Here is a 23,327-nt window from a genome sequence, read left to right on the forward strand (position 1 = left end):
ATCTATGGTTACGAGAATGTTTTTCATTCCACCGTCCCCGTCGGTAAGGGACCATAAAAATCTATAGACAATAAATCGTTTGGTGCTTCTGGAATAATAGATTCCATAGGCGCTGCACATGTGCGAGTTGAGACTTTGTTTCGTTGACATGAGTCGCAAAAAGCAATTATTTTTTGTGTATTGTGTCGTATATTTTTTATATAGAAATCTTCTTATAACATACGAATGACTTTTTTCGCGCCAACATGGCCGTGCATTTCGTGTGTTTCAAGAATTAATTGTTCTATCATGTTTTTAGGAATCATGATTTCATATGAATTCGATTGATTCTTTTTGTAAATAATGTTGTTTTTGATTAGATAAGTTAATTTATTTGGATCCTTATCATCAGAGTTTTTTGAAATTAATTGATTTAAATAATCGTCATCGCGTTGATGCTCTGACAAGTGTTTAAATTTATTAAACAAATCTTTTGAAAATTTCTGTTTTTTCACAATTGCGATAATAATTTCTCCCGGTTTTTGTGTATCGTCTGGATTATATGTTGGATGTCGACTAAGCATGTCGGCCACTACGTTTTCTTTTCCCGATACATGGTCAATTTGTATATTGTAGTCTTGTGTGCCGAGAATCCATCTACGAATCCGATTTCCGACGAATTTACATTTGAATAAGAAAATTAAAGCCTTATGATCAGTCTTTATATATACTTTAGCCGCACGTAAATATGTACTAAGTTTCTGCAGACTCCATACAATCGCGAGTATTTCTTTTTCTGTCGTAAAATATGTAAGTTCTGCTGCTTTGAACGTTCTACTAATGTATATGATAACCCGTTCATCTTCTTTGTTATCTATTTGTGAAAGTGCACCCGCAATTGCGAAATCAGTCACGTCGCAACGGAGGATGTATGGTTTGGATGGATCAGGATATGCAAGGCAAACGTCTTTTTCAAAAAGCTCTTTTACTTTATTGAATGCTTTTTGTTGTCTGTCCCCCCACCCCCAGGATTTTTATTTATCTTTTTTCAATAACTCCAATAATGGTAGTAGTTCATTTGCATGATTGTTCGTGAATTTGGCGTAAAAATTTATTGTTCTGAGAAAAGCTTGTAACTGTTTTATGTTTCTTGGAATAGGATAATTTTTTATTGCTTCTATTTTATTTTCTTGCGGTTTGATTCCTTTAGTCGAGAGAATAAAGCCCAAGAATCTTGTTTCTTCTTTAAAGAATTCCGTTTCCTCAAAATTTAATGTGAAATTCCATTTAATTAAACTTTCAAATAATCTTTCTAAATGATTCAAGTGATCTTTTTCACTTTTTGAGATGCACAGAAAATCATCCACGAAATTTAATATGAAATCACCGAGATTTTTTGTAACGTGAAATAAACCGCGAATTAAAGCTGCACTGCTTATTTTTGTACCGAAAGGAACTACTTCAAATTCGTATAATTTTCCTTCGAACATGAATGCAGTGTACTGCTTACTTTCCTCGCTTAGAGGTATTTGCCAAAAACTTGACGTTAAATCGAGACTCGACATGACTTCTACACCGTGACATTGTTGTAGAAGTTCTTCTATGTTTTGAGGTGATTCAAGATCATCCTCTAACATTTCATTTACTTTGCGTGCATATAAACATAAACGAATTGTATTGTTCTTTTTTATTACCGGTACAAATGGACTTATGAAATTACTACTTGACCGACGTATAATTTTCCAATTTAGCATTACTTCAATTTGCTCCCGTAACTTACTTTTCATATTTATATTTACTGGGTATGGAGGAATGAAGAAAGGTTCAGGCTTTTCTTTTAATCTTAATTTATATTCAAAACCGACTAATCTTCCAGGTTTTTTATAGAATACTTTACGATATTTTTGGATTAAATTTGTTAGTTTATTGATCGTTTCTGGATTTTTTACTACACAGGATTTAATTTTTTCGTTGATTTCCATATCAGTAATATCGTATGGATCAATTAATGAATTACGATCATTTATCAACATTCATCGTTGTATCCTCCTCGAGTGTCTCTATATAGCGATGGTCCATGTTAGATTCTAATAAACTTTTGCTTTTATAAGATAATTTTTCAGCTTTATCATTTATATATATTATGATTTCATCATTTTTTGTATCTATAATAGTACCAAATTCTTTGATTGAGTCGATTCCGAGAATACAATCGCGGATTAACTTAGGAATTCTTAGGAAGATTAAGTCTTTCATACAAGTGACAATTTGTGTACTCGACATTATTTGTTTGTTTAGACGAGTTGATTTTAGGCCAGTCGCCCCTCGAATTATTGTACCCACTATAGGTAAGGTAGGAATATTTTTAAATTTATCAATGTTTATCAGATAGAAATTTTCTGAAATGCATGTAATTTAACTTCCGGTGTCAACTAAAGCTTTTATTGGAATATTATTAATTTTAATCTCAATTTCTGGGCAAGCGCAAATCTCATTTTTTACTTCGTCATCTGATTCGTATAATAAGTCCTCTCGAGGATTGTTGAAAATTGTGCAAACTGAAATTTGTTTATCAGTTGTTCCTTGTATATCTGAGATATTATTTAAGTTATTTTCCGAGGCACAAGAAACAACTGTTATTGGTTTTTTGTTAAGGTACCCCAAGTATCTTCTAAACAATCATTTAACGAATCTTCTAATAAAAATTTTGTCGTAGTTGGTTTCGAAATTATTGTTTTAGGTTTTGTGCCCGTTTGTTTAATAGTAGGTTTTGCCGAGTTGCTCGTTTTTGTCTTGATTACGTTTAATGTCTGTATTTGAGGACCCTTCTTTGAAAAATTTTTGTTTTGAAAGTTTGATTGTTGATTTGTAGCTTTATTTGTTTGATATTTTCCAAAGGATTCTGTGTTTGAATCGTCGGAATTAAATTTTTTCTTAAATAAAGATTGTCTTTCATTATGACCGTTATCTTTGAAAGCAAGTAATTCAAAAAATTTATCTTGTGTGTTTATATTTTGTGATTTAACCGTAAAGCGGATGTCCCAGTCAAAGTGGTTTGAAATTTTTCTTACAAGTTCGGCTTCTGAAAAGTTTCGTTCTAAATCTTGCGCGAATCCCCAGACATACGTAGCATATTCAAGATGAGAGTATTTTGAACCAGAATTATATCTGTTGTACTCAACTTTCCGTGACCACTCATCTTGGATATCCTCGTTCCAAAATCGGGCTTTAAATTTTCTTTCAAAATCAGATATATTATTGATTGAGTATTGTGCAATGTCGAACCACGAAGAAGCTGTATTTTCTAACGTTTGACTGATTATTATATTTATCTCAGAGCCGTCCACGTTTAGAACGCCTAAGTATCTCTTAAGATCGCGTAAATACCGCATTGGTTTTTCTTTACTGTCAGCTTTAAATGTTGGTGATTTGAGTTTAGGTGATTTAGACGTAAGACTTAGTATTGTGTTATTTCCGTCCAGAGTAATTTCGTGATTTGATGACCGAATCTTATTGAGTTTACCCGTTAAGTTTTGATATTCTTCCGTAAAAGTTTTGTTAGAATTTTCGATGTAGGTTTTTAAGTTCTGTAACGTTTCATCGAATTTAAGAAGTGTATTGTTATATGTTGTGTGTTCAATTTCGAGTGATTTAATTCGTTTTTCGTTTGATTTAGTTATTTTTAATAAATTCTGACTTGTATTTGTCAATGCGGTTATTTTTGAGGTTATATCTTGTTTTAAATTCGTTAATAAGACTTCTGCGTCCTCTTCGTGTTTTCTAATTTTCATATCCATTAGTGATTCTACGTTTGCCGAAGGGCTAGTTTCTGGCTGAGCCTCGAGACGAAGTTCGGAAAATTTCAAGGCTACTTTACTATCGATAGACTTTTCAATGTTTTCTTTAAATTTGTATAAATCATCGTAGTCTAGTTTACTTATTATACTCGTATCTATCTCATCAATTCTTGTTTTAAGCGTGTCATAGTTTATGTTTAAAGCCATGTATATCGAAACAATTTTTTCGACCCGTTCGTTAATTTTTTTATATTTTATATCTAGATCATTGACGATTTCCGACGTTTCGTCTGTTTTTTTCTAGCAGATAGCTTAGCACTTCGTGTACTTTCCGTGACCAGTTGGCTTTTGATGAGGGATCGTCAATCATTGACTGGTTCGCGTCATCTGTAGTAAGTACTGCATTAAGGGTTTCGTTTAATTGTAATTTTAGTTCTTTCGCGGCTACACTACGGGTGATCATGGCGCTTTTTCGAAGCGTACTGGAAAATATGGTGTTACCCGATTCCGCCATTTTAATTTCGTTTATGCCTCCGTATACGTTTGTATAATTTTTTAAATAGTTATATAAAAAGAAAAGTTATTGTATTTATAATGAACACAACTTTTTCTAGACACTAATAAAATCCTAAATAAGATTTAAAATAATTTCATGGTGTATATTTACTTCTTTATTGATTTTCTTAACATTTTTCATATCATTTACAAGTATACATAAAAGTTGGGTCTGGTTATCACTTTCGTGTTTTAATTTATTTAAGATTTTATTGCGTCTTATTTTATATTGAATATTTTCGTTAGTTATATCATTCAATTTATTGTTTAAGATTGCAATTTGAAATTCAAGATCTTTTATCCTTTGATCTTGAGATCGTGAACGAAAAAATAGGACATCCAAAGCTCTTGAAATTTTTAATAAGTGAATCTTCCGGTTAATCTCATTCTCCCGGCTTTGATTTGTGGATTCTATGATTCATTGATCGGTTGGTATGCGTCGCATTAGTTTTATAATGTTCAGATAAATTTATATTTTATAATTTTCAATGACTGCAAAATATACAGACTGTACGTAGAACAGATCTGTATCTTGCTAATTGTAAAAAAAACGGTGAATACTTTTGTCAATAATTATTGATTTTACTCTAAATGTTGCACATCCATTTTAAAAACCAACATCCTGGCAGGATCGCCATTGAAACGCTCATCAGTTCTTCTTAATGGTCCTTAGTACTTTTTTAATATTAGATTTTAATAAAAGAAATAATAAGTCTAATATTTATTAGAAAAAGTAATAAACATTTGCAAATCTGAACCGTGGATCCGAATTCATATTTGGAATAAATCGATTTTACTTTAAATTATTATTTAACGAATAATATAAAAAGAAAATTGATTTTAAATGAATTAAATAATAATAATAATAGTAGGTCCGGGATTGTGGGTAATGGATATGCAACGCAATAATTATAAACTCTTGTTTATATTTAAAATAGTGTGTATATTAACAAAAATAATTTAACATAAGAATAATGCCTATTATTGCTATTATTCTTTTTAAATCAGATTTAGTTACAATTTTGTTTATTTTTTGATGAAGACTTCTGTTATGCGATTATTAAATATTATTAAATTCTACGCTTAATTTTGTAGTAGAGTATGTGTTAGAGCGCTTAAAAGTGCTACTCGCATTTTATAATTATTAAATTCTACGCTTAATTTTGCAGTAGATTTCTGTATATGTACTAAGGCGCTTAAAAGTGCAGCCAGAGTAGACTAGGGCGCTTGAAAATGCTGCCGCTAGTGATTGAACACAGGCCTCGCATGGCCTTTTATAGGGCGCTAAGCGAGCGCTGATCGAGCCACCGAAAATATTCGCACGTTCACACAATCATACTATCATTCATTCATATTTACATTTATCATTCATACAAACATACTCGGATGCGCTCACATATACATATAAATAGTGTTACGCAACGCGCTGCTGTTAATGCTGGCTTCGTAGCTGGAGAGAGAAGGGGGACGCGCACGCACACATGCGCGTCGATGGCCTGCCGTCGCTGCGTTGACTACTGCGTAGCTGTTGGTTTCGTAGGAGGTGAGAAGAGTGGGGACGGCCGAAACATTCCGTGCGCTCGCTGTATAGGCAGAGTCGGATGTTTTTTAGGATTTTTTAAATGTATATGTTCTAGGAAGTTACACGCCGGATCGTGTATAGGGCATTACATATTGATCAAGTCATCTTCAGCACGTGGCAATCAACCGATAGATACACTTTGATAAAATAATGCCTAACATCGCAAGAATTTATTGAAACTTTATGTTCTAGCCTAGAAAAGTTGATACCTCATCACTTCATCACTAAGGAACAATCAAAGTTTATTTCTGGGAAGAAAAATAATCTTTCAGATGAAGAGGTTCTTGCTCAATTGGATTTTGCTGAGAACTATGCTTTTACAGCCCAAGATGCTGCACAGGCATTTCATTTTAATAATGATCAAAGTACGATTTTTTCTGATGTTGTTTATTATAAATCTGAAGGCAAGCTAAAGCATTTCAGTACAGTATCTATGTCCGACTGTACTACTCATGATGCCACTGCAGTATACATAATGCAGCAAAAGCTTATACCTGAAATTCGCAAGGTTTGTCCCACAGTAGAAAAGGTAATATATGCTACTGATGGTGCTAAACAGCATTTTAAAAATCGTTATCAAATGAGTAGTTTAATGAGTCATAAGAGAGATTTTGGCGTTGATGCTGAATGGCACTGTTTTGCAACAGCACACGGAAAAGGTAGCTGCGATGGAGTTGGAGCGATAGTAAAGAGAGAAGCTACAAGAGCGAGCTTACAAGCTGCAAAAAATAAAGCAATTCTAGATGTTAAAGCTCTTTATTCATGGGCTAATGGGCGATCATTCAATATAAAATTTTTCTTATACACCAAAAAAGATCACGAACAAACTCGTCAATTCATAACAAAGAGATTTAAAAACTGTCCACCTGTCACAAACATACAAATGGGGCATGGATTTATCCCAGAAAATAATGAAACGTTGAAAGTCATGCATTACTCTAATGCCAATGAACCTAGGAACAGAGTAATTTATGATATCGGCGAAAGCCATTTATCACCAGTAAAAACTCCACGAACGAGGAGCCAGAATTGATAAGAGTGCACAAAATGTCATTAAAGATTGATTCATTTGGCTAAATTATATATTTTTTTCATCCACGCAGGCATATACATATACACAGAACAATAGAAAAATGTAAGTGCAAAAACCGCAGACAGATAATTCTAAATCTAATAGACCGGAAAAATATAAGATTCATGTGCACAAATACTGATTCCGATAATACATTTATAACCATTTACCTCACAAACCCCCATATCGATACTTTAAATTAATCTAAAATCATTTGTTGCGGTAAAATTGGTTTAGTGGTGGTATAATGTCCGCCATTTTGGATCCACCATTTTAAATTTTGAAATTTCGAGGTCAAGCTAAGATTCAATGACCCCGAAAACCCCCATATCGATACTTTAAACTGATCTAAAATCATTTGTTGCGGTAAAATTGGTTTGGTGGTGGTATAATGTCCGCCATTTTGGATCCACCATTTCGAATTTTGAAGTGTCGAGGTTAAAATAAGATTCAGTGACCCTGAAAACCCCCATATCGATACTTTAAACTGATCAAAAATCATTTGTTGCGGTAAAATGGGTTTGGTGGAGGTATAATGTCCACCATTTTGATTCCGCCATTTTTGATTTTGGAATTCCGTCAGCATTGTCAATAATATGTCCTATCATGAGTTGTACATGCTTTTTGGTGGGATTTTTCACAAATTAGAACATTTTTACTATTGTTTTTGTTGAATGTGCTATGAAAACGTGGGTTTCAGACTCCATATTTTATGCGCCACATTGGATTTTTGAAAAGGTCAGAACTTTTTCAAAAGCCCTTGACCAGAGGATCATTTTGAGACCTCAAACGTCTTGTTAGGTTAACCCAAATTTTGGGTGCACTGATAGTCCGGTTGACGTGACACGTCCCATATATATATATATATATATATATATATATATATACATATAAAGCCCTCTCATTGTCGTTCGGTATGTTTATTCTTATTTTTCTTTTGCAGTTCGTCTTCGATTCCCGGCGCCCCGTTGTTCGGGACTCCTTCCCCGACTCCTGGATTGAATGTCACCATGAGTCCTGGGAGGATCACGCGGCCTGGAGGATCTGCTCGATCTGCCGTTGCCGCCTTGATCATCCACCCCACATGATGCGTCTCCGGGGCAAGGGCGTAAGTATTTCTCTATTTTGTGTCAGCTGTTTCGATGCTTGTGTTTAATAAAAAATTTCTTGGTTTGTTTACAGAATTGGATCCGCATTCCCGGTCACAAGTGCTGTCCAGCGACGAGCGACGCTGACTTGTTTTGAGATAATGTATTTTGTACTGCGTGCTTTTTTATATTTTCGTAAGGGTACTCCTGCCCGTTGATGTATAAATAAAATAAATAAATATATACTTATAGAAAAGGAATTTTCTCGTTTGTTGGTTTTGTCGTCCGTATCCCCTCCTCCCCAAACTCGACTGTCCTTTAGGGATACACCCGGTCCGATAAATGATGTTCCGGCTATTATTCGTTTTTTTTTTTGGGCAAGTGTCCTTTTCTTTATTTATTTTTTTTTTGTCACATACATCGATTTTACGTCTCCCTTGGGCAAGCGAAACAGTACGAGCCTTCTCGAGTCGAGGAGTCTCGTCTCCGCTTTTCTTGCTGCTGGTTTACATATTTTTACTAACTATATTCTTATACGAGTATTATTAGTTCTAGAGTTATAATCTTTGTTTGGCTTATTTTATATCTCAAGCGAGTAAGCGGTGCGCGAAGTGGATGAGTGCGGATGTTATTTTGTTTATCTTTGCCCGTCTCCTAGTCGCTCGATTTACACAAATTCTTAAGTATAGTTTTAGCCTAATCTGTCTTAAAACGTACATTCCTCTTGATTTATCCTAAAGCTTTCCTTGCACATATAATCGAATAGTTCGTACTTCTACATAGTTTTTAGTCTTAATTCCTAGCAAGTTAGAAGAATCTTTGTCATGTAAATTTTACAACCTAAGTTATTTGTAGATGAATTAATTTACGTCAGCTAGTTTTATCCTATGTGTACCTAAGATCTCTATAACTAGTTTTTTTTGTCAGCATTAATAAAAAAAATTAACTTTGCAATCAAAATCTTTTTGTTTCTTTTCATTTATTTTCACATTTATTGACTATATGGTCGCACACGTGATTAAATATGTTTTGTTTTGGTTAAATATATATATATATATATATATATATATGCATAGTTAGAGAGTAGCTCCCTGTCTATGCTGAGATTAGTTATAAGTTTGTTTACACAAGGATTATATAATTTTACACATGAATATAATGTCTACACTTGATTATAGGTTTTATGTATTTGATATGATATGCATTTTCAAATGCTTACTTTCTTTGCGGGTAGTCGCGTATTGGTGTTTAGACTCTAGCTGGTTGCATTCTCTCTACCTGCCGACTCGTGGTTCTTGCTCTTGCTTGTTTATCCCGACTCTGTTCTCTCCTCGATTAATGCCGACAATACGTTGGGTATTGGTTGGGTATTGTTATCTGGGTTTATTACGAGATATTCACCTTTCGGGACAATTTTCATCGCGGTGTGCCGGGGTAGTTCGAGTGGGTCGAAAACAGGGATCGATACGAGCTCGTAGGTCTTGTATACCTGCTCGGTCACTAGTGGAATTTTTACCTGGATTATTAGCTGTCTTTGTAATAGGTACATTTCTACAGTGCCGTATTCGCGTATTGCCCCTGGTTTATTGACTCGAACGGCGTTGCCAACGCTTGTTCGTCTTTTCGTTGGAGTCGGGCCAACGCGTTTCTCATCGTTCTCGTTGATAGCCCATATTCCTTAATCTGCATGACGGTGATCAATTTATTTGCAATGTAGTAGATACATCTGATTCATTAAGACTCCGTTCGATGCATTTCGATAGTCCTCGGTCTGCGTCAGGAATACCGCTGCGCGCTGGAACAAGCCTGCGCTGTCGAAAACGGGGGTTGTGTCGATCCCGGTGGCGATTATCCATTCTCCCGAGGTGAGGCGTATATCGTCGTTTCGTTGATACATAAGTCCGGGGTTGTTTTTGGTCCCGGATACTTTGATGCCGATTTCCGCCATTACTGTCCCTAGGATCAGGAGAAGTCCGGTCCCCACATATGCGTTCCACTTCATCTGTAATTCGAGGTTCACATTTATTTCACCTAGTAATTACGTGATGTTGGATTGTGTCAGCTTGTAGTGTTTTGACTGAATATGTCGTCTAGTTACTTTAGTCCAGACGTGTCGCGTTTTCCGAGTTCCTATCTACAAAACAAATTCCTATCGTACCGTCGGTGCGCGTTATCATGTAGTGATCTATATTTTCTTCGATTTCTTCTTTGATTTCGACTGTCCCATCATTTTCCCCTGTGAGCGCTTTTCCCGAGAAGGGTTCTTTCGTAAGTTCATCCGTAGTGACCGTGTAATTTCTACTTTCTCCGTAGTATTGGGGGTTTAGGGTCAGTGACCGCACTACCTGCGTCTCAGCCGAGACAATTGTTCCGGCGTGTACCTGGTCGGTTGCCTGCGCCCGCTGTTCAGCTAATAGCTTTCCGTACTCGTTTACTCTCTTTTCCCGTAATCGCTTGGCTTCTTGCACTGCTGTGCTGTTTATCTTATCTATCGTTCTTTCGGAGATTGACTCCCACCTGACTCCGATGTGCGTGGCTAAAACCTTTTCTTTCACTCTGCCCACTATTGAGAATTTTCGTCGTCTATTTTTGATCGCCTGATATTTTTGATCTAAATGGCATCGATCGAACCCGATGATTTTTTTGCAATATTCACACCAGATGGGCGGGATTTCGTTCCGGAGTTCATCCACTGTCCGAGTGATGTGAAGTGAAGCTAAATTTCGTAATTCGAATGCCGTTTCCGAATAGCACCGTTCGCAGTGAAAATTTAATCCGTATTGGTAGCTAACATGTTCGTAATTTCTGATTAGTTCGGATTCAGTTTTACGAAACCGATCACGAAATGTGAGGCGGTCGGCCTCCTGATTGCTGCCTGCCCGGTATAAATCTTGTGACATTTTTCGCACTCGCCCGCTGGCGTTAACTCAAGCAATGTCGCCTCACAAATGTTGCAAGAAGTCGGTAAAGTGATTTTTGAGAGTATATATGTGTCTAGAAATCGGACGTAATCGCCCCGAGTATCCTGTACAAGCTGATGGTAACAGAGTTGACGATATAGTTTTTTGTGATCGTTAGCGTAGTATCCGTGTACTCCCGCTCTAGTTTGGAACGAGTACCAGCCTTCCAATACGTTACGGACCGAGCAGTGGTACATTAGCTCTTTATCGTTCTTGAAAGTTCTACTTACTAATTTCTCTTACTGATTTGAATGTTTTATTGATTGTTGAGTTGTACGCGTCGCAGTCTAATTTTGAATAAATTACTTTTGCAAGTTCAAGTTCTCCTTCCGTGGTGAGCGCGTTCGCGGCTTGTTGTAAACGCAACACGAATACGTGCACGGGTATGTTTTTCCGTCAAACCTTGGTAAGTCTCGCATCATTTTTTCCGATGCTTTACTATGTAAAACGCTCACCGACGCGTTGTTATATGCTTCCACGCTTGATTGTAGTATGCCTTCTCTCGGCCTGAAGGTGTTTATTCGCGGTGTTGAAAATTGAAATTTTTTGACTTCTACTGCGTCCGGGTTTATTTGTTTATTCGACGAATGTCCCGTTTTGTTTAAATTATCGAAGAAAGAGATCGTATTGCTCGGAAGGCTTAATGTTTGGTAGTCTTCCGTCATTTCTGGTTTGAGAATTAATTCGGGTATGTATGTTAAATCTTCCTCGTCGTCGCCCGCCAGGAACTTAATTAGCGACGTCGGGTTTACGCGCGCTGCTATAAAATCCCCTACTACATTGACTAATTTGCTGCAGTTGATCGTTTTCTCAATTTCCTCCCTGTCGATTTCTGCTTCTAAAGCCTCACATATCGCGGCGCGTGTTTGTATCACTGTTGACTGCGGTTTTTTGCTCGAACATTTTATTCTCAGCTCGCGAAAATATGTTGCGTACTTTTTGATGTCCCAATCGCCCCTGTGTGTGTCGGGTTCTAGCGCTTTCGCATTTATTTCTAAAATCCGTAATGCTTCTTCGACTTTATTCGGTCCGCCTAACGCCATGCTTCCGTTGATCTAATCGCGCTTGCTTCTAGTAACAAAAAACCAAGACCGGAAGGGGCCCCCAATTTGTTACGTCCGGGTGGCCGCACAGAGCGATTACTCGCACGATAGAAATAATTACAAATTCCGAGTTGACGAGGCCTTTTATTTAGCGCAGCCCGCTCACGCGATACCGCCTAGGGAGAAGGTAAAGAAGGGCGCAATTTGACCGGTAGCTCGGCTGACGGTGAGATGGTGATAGCTCACTAAGTAGCGTAACTCAGAGTGACTTCTGTACGAGTTGATATTAGCTATATTAAGACACCATGTACTGACACAATAACGTTACATGCGACATTGACGTGAAATTGTGAATAATGATAGGAGGAACGACTTACCTTGACGAAGCGGACCTTTAGTTACCGACTGGCTAGCTCGCTCTCGTTCTGGCGGTGTAGCTCGTCTCAAAAGGGCACGAAGTTTGTAATGTAATAATTCGTACGCAAATATTAAGCAACTGAGTGAATTGATTTATTCAATTAGTCAGATTATAATTAGTACAAGATATAAGGCCTCGACTGAGTTCAACTCGTGTTTGAGGTAGAAATATGTCTAAGTCCGGTTACAGAAAAAGAGTTTAAGTCGCGAGTCGGACAGAGCTTCGCCCTACCAGTAAGAGCTCCGGGTTACGAAACATGCTCCTCCTTGCTCTCTATTGGTATTTATAGGGATGAGGGTAATGCATAAGCATAGGGAAGGTTCTGGCCAATCAGGATTTAAGGAGGGTGTATGTCTCAGCGGGGGTGGCTCCCCTTTTATTAGTCATGTTCCTTAGTACGTGTCCCCTAGCCTGGCCAGCTGTAATAGTTTTCTTTATTGTAATTTCCCTCATTGTCGTATCGATTTCTGCTTATTTGGGTCGTTCGGCTGAGATTTATAGCTTCCTTATTGTTTGGTAGATCTGGGGTGTCTCCCCCTGTTTGACCTGGTTTATTCAGGATCGACGCCCTTTCATCTGCCGTCGCGCGTGTCAGTGGCTTGGCTGTTTTGTCGTGCTCTGCGTTGCCGACTGTTGCTGGTTTGTTGGTATCCGTTATGCCTGCCGTGGAACAGTTCCATTTACCGTGGTGAGGTACTCCTTTGGTCGAGCGTGGTATTCGCGTGAGTATTGACCGGCCAGTTTAGATCATAGTAGGCTGACGTGACAAAGGGGACCTCACCACCTTAAATTAAAAAAAAAAGAATATTGAATTTGTTGTGTAAATGTACCTTAAATTGTTTAAATAATCAATTAAACAATCATATTTACTCAGGAATACTGTAAGAATCATCAAACAATATTTATATATATCATATGTCAGGTACAATAGGTCTTTGAAGGCCAAAAATCACAATTTTCATTATTTCAGCTACCGCAGACTTACTTAAGTTTTGGGCTTCGAAGGGAACTTTTTTTATGGATCTACTTTAAACACATATGTTTATGGAGTGAATGTGAGAATTTAAAAAAGTTGTCTACAAGTTAAGCATAATTATTGTCATTTTCTAAATATTTAAACAGATTTTTTTATCAAATGGTAGACAACTTTTTTGAGTTAAAACTTTTTTTACACCAGCACAACTGCACAGCTGATGTGTCAATCATCTAGAACAGAATCCAACCACTTCTCTTGGTCTATAGATTTGGCTGGTTTGTCGTTTGCACTGCTATTATTTGTAACAGTAAGTCTTCGCTCTAAATGTGCAAAATAGAATGAATTAGAAGATGAATTTGTCAATTTAGTAATAATAGAGGGAAAAAATTTTACCATCTTCAAGATTATTCTATACAATGATTGGACCAATATGGACAGGTTCTGTAAGAGATAACGAAATTCTAGTTGTTATTCTTCATTGTCACTAGTTTTCCATTTGAGTAGCTCCTTTCCAAGTGTGTTTATAAAAGTGTCTGCACATTGCATAGAAGAACTCCATCTTTGTCAACTTTGTAAAGACTAACGTATCTACAATGTAAGAGATTATATTATATCTAAAGTTAAAAAAAAATAATTGAGCCGATTGCCTTCACTTGCTGCATATTTACTGTATTTAGATAATGTAACTCCTTACTACTCTCAATGGTATACCAGCTCGACAATCAGTTGCCACAGCTCCTTCCTGATCATTAAATTTCGCTCTACAATTTAGAACGAAGGCTTTTTTTGCACGAGTAAAAGTTTGGTGTCAATTTTCTTCATTACCTAAAAAAAAAATCATAGCCGTAATTCATAATCATTTACCATACGTATAATATATAAGCATAGTTACCTAATGCATCTCTTCCACCAGAACCAGTATAAATGCATTCAAATCCATTATCCATATCTCCATGTCGACCAAAAAGTATTATGGAACAAGCACAATCACTTTCTCAGCTATGAATCCCAGCTATTGGAGGCACGTGCGCTCAATAGAACCGAGTCCTAGCTATTGCACTCGCTCGGTGGTGAATCTAATCTCTGGCATACTTGATGAAGTAGATTTTTCAGCGTCAATATTTGATTGATTGACATATTCCTCTTCTCTAAGGCTTTTTTCACAAAGATTTACCATCTTTTCCTTTGGGAGCTGATTTATTTTTGTCATCCAAAAAGTCAAGATCTTGCCTGATACCTTTGCAAAACTTCTTGACCTCTACTATAAATTTCTTCTTCTCAGCATGCTTCTTCAACGTAGCTTCTACTGGCATTTACTTTGAAACTTAATGCTGCTGTCTTGATTGTCTCACTTTTTCAGAACGTTGAGCTTCTACTTGTTTTTTCACAAGATTCTCTTTAACCTTTTCTATGTAATTGTCGGTTTGAGCCATCTTTGCATAGTAATCATAGTAATACCCGTAATCAATATTTTTGTTATTTTAAAATATAAATTCATTAAAAATTGTAAAAAAAATTAGTACGTCAAATTGAAACTTACTTCTCTGGCATCGCCCAGGCAATTATAATGGTAAAATAGTAGAAAAAGTATCGCTAGAATTGTCTTTTAACATCTCTAATCTGGCAATGAATATTTTGACTTCCCTGGCACTGCGCAGAGGCAATTTTTTAGCTAGAGCTGGCGATATTGCAGGTGACTTGCGAGCAGAAGATCTCCTGCCTGGGAATTTTCTAGAGAGACTTGGCCCACCACGCTACCTGGTCCTGGTCTGGCTTCTGGATATCCTTACAGCCTATATGTAATGAGAGCAAAAACAGATTAGTGTTGAAAAAGCAAAAAGTTGCAAGTTAAAACTATTTGTAAGGCCCTGTACCGCCAAAAGCTCGTCTATTGTCATAAAACTGTGTAGCTGCTCCTGTACTACCTTAACTTTACCCTGGTAGATGAAGTCAAGCAACTCCACTAGGTCATCAAATTTGACATTCCTGAATGTGATGATAGGATGCTGACAAGGATCCTGTTGTTTAAAAAACACTCGAAATTTCGAAGTTGGCGCTTTAACTTAAGGGGACACAACACCTTTAAACTTCGAAAAAATCGATTTTTTTATTCCTTATTTTGACAGAAAAAAAATTTTCCGCGAAGTTATAAGCAAAATATTAAAACAAAATATTTACCATTTTTTCGTAAAATTGCGTATTTTTCATTTTTTGTATAATACGACTTATAATTTTAATTCTACGTATCATAAATCCAATCTGAAAGAAATTTTTATTGTAAATGTTAATAATACTATTTTTACCGTAGTATATATGTATATTATCCTCCGCATGCATATTTTAGTAAATAAATTTGAGCGTATTTATAAGATTATTTTGCGTTATTTTCGAGATAAATTTCTAGTTTCGCTTCCCTGATAGCACAGAACCGTTTTAAAAGGTTAAAAAAACGTTTTACTCTAAACCATTTTAACGTTTGTAAATCTAGTTTGAAAAACGTTTTATTAACGTTTGAAAAACGTTGGAAATGTCCGTTTCTGAAGCCGCCTGAAGCCAGAAGTCTTAATACCAAACGTTTTAAAAACGTTAGATTATGGTTTTAAAAATGTTATAAAAACGTTTAAAATCTGTTTTTATTTCTTGGTCTATAGTCTACTAGTAGTAATTGTAAAACGTTTTAAGAATCGGGAATTTCAGTGGGTCACTTTTGTATGATGCACATTACGTTTGACAATTGTTAGTAAAACGTTTTAAAAGGGTTTGAAACACGTTTGAAAAACGTCATCTTCATATACTTATACAGCCTCCAGTTTTCTAAAAAAACGTTTATAAAACGTTTTCAGAAGGTTTTAAATTACTTTTTAAAAATTTACAAAATTTTTGAAATGGTAGGTATTAACGATGTTTTATGAATTTGAAAAGTTTTTTTAATTCGATTTCTTCTTTTATGTTGAGTATAGAAACAATTTACACAACATACTCTGTATACAAGCAATTACAACTGTTACGGTGGATCATTGTAATAAGTGCGCACTTTATAAAAAAAGGAAAAAAAATCCTTGAATAGAATTTTACATACTATGACAAAGCATAACCCAACTGTTTCTTAGACTACAAGTATTTCAACGCTTACTAAAAAATACATATCTTAAAAAGCACAAAAAATATATCCAAAATGTACAAAAAAAAAATTGTAACATTTTAATGTTCTTCGCTGCTGCTTCCTGCATCTTCAGATTCTTCGTGATTTCGCTGTTTTTCTGTCCTCTTTCCTTTCCCCTTTCCTTTTCCGGTATGTTTCGGAAAATAATTAAACAAACAATTTTTTAATGATTGACTTACGTAACAGTAAATCGTACACTGGTAATTCTTTAAAATTTTTCTTTTTTCCTTGTCCCTTTCCACTGAAAAGAACACCAACATTGTCGTCGACACATTTTCTTAAAACTGCTCGAACAAAATCTTTAGGTTCACCTGTTTTCAAAGTTCGAAAATAGGATCTCTAAAAGAGATTTAAAAAAATGTTATATTTAAAATATAAATCTAAATATTGGAAAACCTTTTTGTATTAAATAACTTACTAACTTATCAAAAAATTCCTCTTCTGACGTAATAAGGCAATTCCAATTCATCAATTTAGTTTCCGAGTCGCACAATAAATTATCTTGGAGCTTTATCATATCCTCAGATGAAATGCCTATTGTTGATTGACTTGATGTTGCAGAAAGGCCGCAACGTTAACTAAGTATCTCTTCATTTAGCGCTGAAAATATGATTTAAAAAATAAATTTTTATTTAAATAATAATGCTTCTCAACCTTTCTATTACAAAATGTTCGTACCAATTAGATAATCTAATTTTTCCACTGGTTCCATATTTTGTTTTTCTTCCTGTGACATTCGACTTTTCTTGCTCTTTTTACTCTTTTGGGGTTCTGCAATGATTATAATTAATAAATTATTTTAGTATAATATTTGGAAATAACGAATTAATAAGCACCTTCTTCTCTACTTGTGCTTGGGATGACAAGGTCTTCTTGGTGAGCTTTTGTTTTTTTCAGCTTGTAACTGACCGACAATGTCATGTTTGTCTCCATTTTTATCGACGTGATTGCTCTGATCCATCCCATTTTCTACTTCTGCATAATCAAACTCGTGCTGCTCTGAAGCTAACTCTAAATATTTGTTTAGAACAACATGTTATTATGAGATTATTTCAAAAAATAGAATCAGAATAAATTTTGAATAAATTATTTACCAAACTTTTCAGCATCATCAGTAATATCTTTTTGTTTCCTAATTTTCTTGTTAATGTCAATGGATTGATTTATCATCATTCCTAAAAAAATAACAATAATAATTATATTTTTATTACATTAGTAAATCAGACATGTTTTTTAAAGTTATTAGTACTTGATGAGTTTAAAAATAAACCTGTTTGTTGTCTGCTTATTTTCTCAGTTGGTGTTTTTTCTGTATTATAGCTTGTAGCAGAGGTTTCCTTATCGTCATAATTATCTTTATTTTCAGTGTATTTGATCTGAAATTTGTGTGCTTTTTTTTCCAATGGTTTGAAAATATCTGTGTTTCTAAACGAAAACATCTAGTCCTTCTCATTTACCATTGCATCATCAAGCAATTTAGAGTCATTTGGTTGAACTTTATCTCCTAAGGCATTATCATTATAAATAAGATATTCAAAATGACGAACTTTTTGGAGAAATATAAACAAAATAGGTTATATTTAAAAAATAGTTTTTACCAGAATCATTGACACTAGTAGCTTTGTGTTTGCTTTCCATTGCAACATCTTAAAATAAATATATAAAGGATGTAATTATGTAATCAATCTAAAGGCGTACATTGATATAAATATAAAAATGAAATCGTTTTTAATTACTACAAAATAACACATAATACTGACTGTAACTATTCGTAATCAAACGTGGCCAAATATTTTAATAATGAGTTAATATGTTAATAGATGGTTCGTATTTTGATAATAAAATTATACACACTGGACATGGATGCCTCCGGAACAGTACGTATTTTGGATAAATGATTTTTTTTTTAATTTTTTTGCTCAATGTTTTGCTTCCCTCCGCATCGTCGTCAGAACTGTCAGAAGATGTAATACGTTTTCCTGTGCGATTCTTTCGAGCTGATTTGGCTTCAAGTAATTGGTACTGCTCTTCTATATCAGAGTATTTCAAAGCCAACTTTGCCTTGGAAGTAGCTTCGGCATACGACGTGGCCGCTGAAATAAACATTATGTATTAATTTCGTAAAATGTAAGATGTGCTTTTTCAATCAATGTATAGTCATTTCTATAAATATCATTAAGTAACTTTTTGTTCACTTTCATAATATCTATAATGCGTTTTCTGTTATTATGAAACAATTGTTAAGCGCATTCATTTTTCCTTATTATTAAAACTTCATGAAAATTATATATGTATAGAAAAAGAAAAAAGGGGAATTACGACTTCACACGCTGGTAGTCTCTCATACGTAATTTTTATTTATCCGTTAGCATATTAAAGAATGTATTATGTATGGGAAATTTTTATGACGAAAACGATACTTGTTGCAATAAATTCTGATAGTGAATTGATATTTCGTGTAAATATTGCTAAAATAAATAATCATATATTCTTAAAAATTAATTTAATTCTGCGAGAGAAAAATTAAAATTAACTGCCGAACAAAAGAGTCTACTTCCATTATTCCCTTCGCATTACCGCTGGATGTACAATACGCTCGCACGAAACACAATCGTGGTTCTAAAAAATGTAGAAATCGAAGCCAAAAAAGCAAGGACGACATATACACCTCCCGGGATAGACGCGCGCGCGTGTTTTCTCGCGCGGAAAACGTATAAGCCCGCGGAAAGTTAATTAAATGGAAAGTCGCAGTCAGAACGTCAGGACTATTATCTCTCTACTCGAGCGCAATTAACGCGCCTATATGGAGAGACACATTCTCGTGCGCAAGCGCAAGGGGGACGACGATGAGTAGAGAGTGTCACGACGGGCCGGCGAGCCGTCGGAGACGCGCGCGGAAAACACGCGGCTTTGATCGTCGCTACGAACCAGGGGTACGTGTACGGAGGAGCTAGCTGAGTATTCGAAAAAATCCGCTCTTTATATACCGGCCGGTGATCGGTTTCTCGTCCAAGTTTATCGACTTTGCTGGACACTGCCACGCATCTGAAATTATTCAACGTTACACACCATCTCTCGGCGCGTCTTCTCGGTCCAAACTTATTCAACGACTGCCTGTCGACGGCGTAAGTTCTCGCTAAAGCGTCTCGCTCTCTTGCAGCGCTCAGCTGTATATATGCAGCCGCGCGGGATATCTTCTACACGATGTCAGAGAGTCAGTAAATCTATGTATATGTCATCGCATACTACATCATGCGTGCACGCATGTGTATATACTATAGAGCTGAACACCTTTCTTCTGTACTAGACATACGACACTACTTTCGCGTTAACTTTTTTCGAAAAAAAAATCGCGCATTTCATTAATTTCTAGGTTATTTTGAATACAAGTATTATTATCAAGAATTTTTGCGTAGTGGCCAACAAAATATCAAAATATATATCGGTATATAATAAAGCTTCTTGGCCTCTTACTATTAACGAATTAAGAACAACAAAAAAAAAACTCTCACCTGCATCCCAAAAGACTCTTTGTACGTCAAAACGGCACCACTTTCCCGATGACTGTCTCCTACTAGCAATTGCTTTTATCACCTGACTAGCTTTCATGGAAGTAGGAGGCTAAAACACATATTTTCCATCCCCACTCAGCCAAAAATCAGGTACAATTTCTGATTCTGCTTCTTCATTTTCATCCTCGTTGTTCGAGGCGAACTCGATAACGTACCATTTGCTTTGATCTTTTAATGTCATTTTGCAACTTACATATAACCTGCAAAAGTAACGTGCGATGAAACGAAAATTTATTTTCTACAGCTACAATACCGGTATGAAAACATGTAAGAAATCATTAATTTTTGTATTAAAAAGAAAACGCACCTTCGAAAAAGAATTGAAAGCATTCACAAGTAAGTTCTGGACGTCCTTCTCGAAACACCAACCGTCTGTACAATACGAGATTCCACGAAGTAAGTATACACGAGGTGGCCAGGTCAAAACAAGCCGAATGTGGCTGAGCGAAGCTGTAGCGTACTGAACGACTGAAGACGGCAAAATTCGGCGCGAGTCGGCGGAATTCAGCTGGTCACGTATCTCACAGCCAGTCGCAGGCGTGCAAGATGCAACGCGTCCGAAAAACGTCCTGTTTATTTCACTCTGCCGGCTGCCTTCTCTACACGTAGTCTCTATACTATACTCGCGAACGAGCGAATGCAACAACACCAACCGTCTGTACAATGCGAGATTCTACGAAGTATACACGAGGTTGCCATGTCGTAACAAGCGACTGTGGTTGTGCGAAGCTATAACTACTGAACGACTGAAGCCGGCAAAATTCGGCGCGAGTCGGCGGCAACCAGCTCGTCACGTGTCTCTCAGCCAATCGCAGGCGTGCAAGATACAACGGGTCCGAAAAACGTTCTATTTGTTACACTCTGCCGGCTACTCTCTCTATACTATACTCGCGAACGAGCGAACATAGGTCTTTGTTCGCTGTCCTCACGTGTTTGCTGTATACCGTCTCAGCAATCAGCAAGGCTTGAAGTTCTAGAGTGAAAACTTGTGATATACTATACTATCATATATAAAGCGACTGCAGTGATTATTTTTTGAAGAGTGGCTGGCAGAGACGACTGGCTGTGTGCTCGCATGTGTACATTGAAATCTGTCTACGTTCCACGAACTCACGGTCCGCTTGTGGTCAGCGACGATCCCATACCGATGAGCACAAGGAGTTTTAACATAAGACTTTTTAACACCAACAGTAACAGCTTTAATGCAGGTGATAATTTATTTCCTTATTGTATTGTATATCTAGTGTACGTAATTCTATATATCTATATAACTAACTGAAAAATCGATTTCAATCGTTGACTCTAATCTACTTCAATGTTTATATTTCGTGTTTACTAATTTGTGAAATTTATGTATATCAACTATACATCTCATATTTGAAATAATAATGAAGCATTATTCATTTACAGATTTACATTATATTCATTTTCTTTGTTAAGAAATTAAGAAGTTGCGGTGTTAAAGAACATAGAAAGCGTAATTTCAATGTTCAGCCCAACAGGAGCATACTGCAGTTTAAGAATCTTTTATCTACACGTTATTGTAAGAAGTTTTGCTATTATTCCATAAAGTTTGTAGAAGCAAAGTAAGATAATCTGTTGAATTTTTTCATAAAAATGATTATTAATATATAATGTCAAAAGCATGAGTAAACGTATTTATTTCCATAAAATTTAGTTGATTTGGAAACATAGTAAGGTTTGCAGTTTGAAAATTCAATTTCCATATAATCAGAATGATGTAGCTTCATAATTATGTGGTATGCATACAATAAAATATCTGTTTTTATCATGTTCTGGATCTGTGTGAAGTTTGTGGATTCCGTCATCCCAACCAGCCAGCTTCGGTATCAACTGCTCGACATCAATTTTTCTTCGAGTATTAGCTTCTATATTAGCTGCTCGACATCAATTCCTCTTCAAGTATCATCAGAACCATTAGTATAATTATAATTATTTTACTTCATTTCAACTGTTTCATTTTGTAGTGTACCTTGATTATTTTATATAAGCAATAGTTTTAAAAAGTCGTTTGATTATATCTCATATGATACTAAAACTATCAAGTTCCTACGTTTGTAAAAGTTCAAGATTGTTATTAAATTTATCTTTTTATTCAAAATGTTATTCTTAGTATTATTATTAATTAAATTTACAATACATCTACATAAATAAACTTTGTACTTCCAGGTTCGCCAGCTGTGTAAAGAGTATTTTCAATCTGTAAAAGACAGCATCCAAAGCACCTGCTCCACATTTTAGAGTATCAGTTATCAATGTCATTATAATTAGAGAATACTAGTTACAAATTTGGATTTAGTAAACGTACACTTCCTAGTAAGTTCAGACAATTTTAGGCCTACTCTACTGTCAAATTGGGACGTTTGCGCATTCACATCAGACTGAAGTAGACCCTCTGCTCTCTCAATGCTTATCAAACTATTCTGACATGACCAAATGAACACAAATGGCTTACTTATCAAGTTTTAAGTCTGAACAGTGTATCAGTTTTCAGCTGTCAAAAGATATACACATTTTGAAATTAAAATTTTTTTTTATAACTGGTACACTGTTCAGACTTGAAATTTTAAAATAAATAAATCATAAATGAATAAATAAATTGTGTTTAATTATATGTGCATATTGAAAAACATTTTTATGTTCATATTTTCTTACAGGCATTTTCAAGAAACGAAGAAATAATGAGTTGTCGAAAACAATGGGGACCTCCATACAGTGAAAGGCATCTGCGGCGCTTAAGAGCGAAGCTTGAGGAATCATTCTTTAAAAAAAATTAAAAACAGATTCAAACAGAATGCTACTATTACGGGCATAATTCCTTTGATCAGTATTGCAGAAGTTGAAGAAAATATCTCCACATCAGTTTTAGAAAGTAACAAGAACGCCACTCTTAATGACGTAAGAAGTTGTAAAAAATTATTCAACTTTACTGAGAGAGTAAAATTAGATTCGGCTTTTAAAGGCACAGATACCATTGACGTACCATTGTAAGAATCATAATTGTGCTCATCTGCCAGAAGAAGCGAAGCAGTTTGAAGAAGTGAAAAGTAATGTTGATTATGTTGAGAAGGTATTAGACGATTACCTCAAGTGCTTATTAA

The 23,327-nt window shown here is 35.6% G+C and overlaps 1 protein-coding gene and 1 long non-coding RNA gene across 6 annotated transcripts in view; both read right to left on the reverse strand.

Annotated features, from left to right (window-relative positions):
* Window positions 1-23,327, reverse strand: part of LOC107981912 (carcinine transporter) — a 535,006-nt gene that overhangs the window by 439,562 nt on the left and 72,117 nt on the right. The gene's annotated exons all lie outside the window — the stretch shown is intronic.
* LOC107981952 lies at window positions 16,460-21,522 on the reverse strand. Of its 3 annotated transcripts, none has more exons than XR_004227993.1 (10): window positions 20,513-21,522; window positions 20,146-20,405; window positions 18,488-18,726; window positions 18,232-18,279; window positions 17,904-18,137; window positions 17,728-17,808; window positions 17,470-17,644; window positions 17,312-17,404; window positions 17,056-17,233; window positions 16,460-16,972 (listed from the first exon to the last, which is right to left on the reverse strand). It is a non-coding gene; the product is annotated as an uncharacterized LOC107981952 (long non-coding RNA). The 3 variants fall into 3 exon arrangements; XR_004227991.1 differs by having other exon boundaries at window positions 17,052-17,233; XR_004227992.1 differs by having other exon boundaries at window positions 17,052-17,233; window positions 17,883-18,137.

Source organism: Nasonia vitripennis (genome assembly GCF_009193385.2).
Source record: "Nasonia vitripennis strain AsymCx chromosome 1 unlocalized genomic scaffold, Nvit_psr_1.1 chr1_random0007, whole genome shotgun sequence".
NCBI lineage: Eukaryota > Metazoa > Arthropoda > Insecta > Hymenoptera > Pteromalidae > Nasonia > Nasonia vitripennis.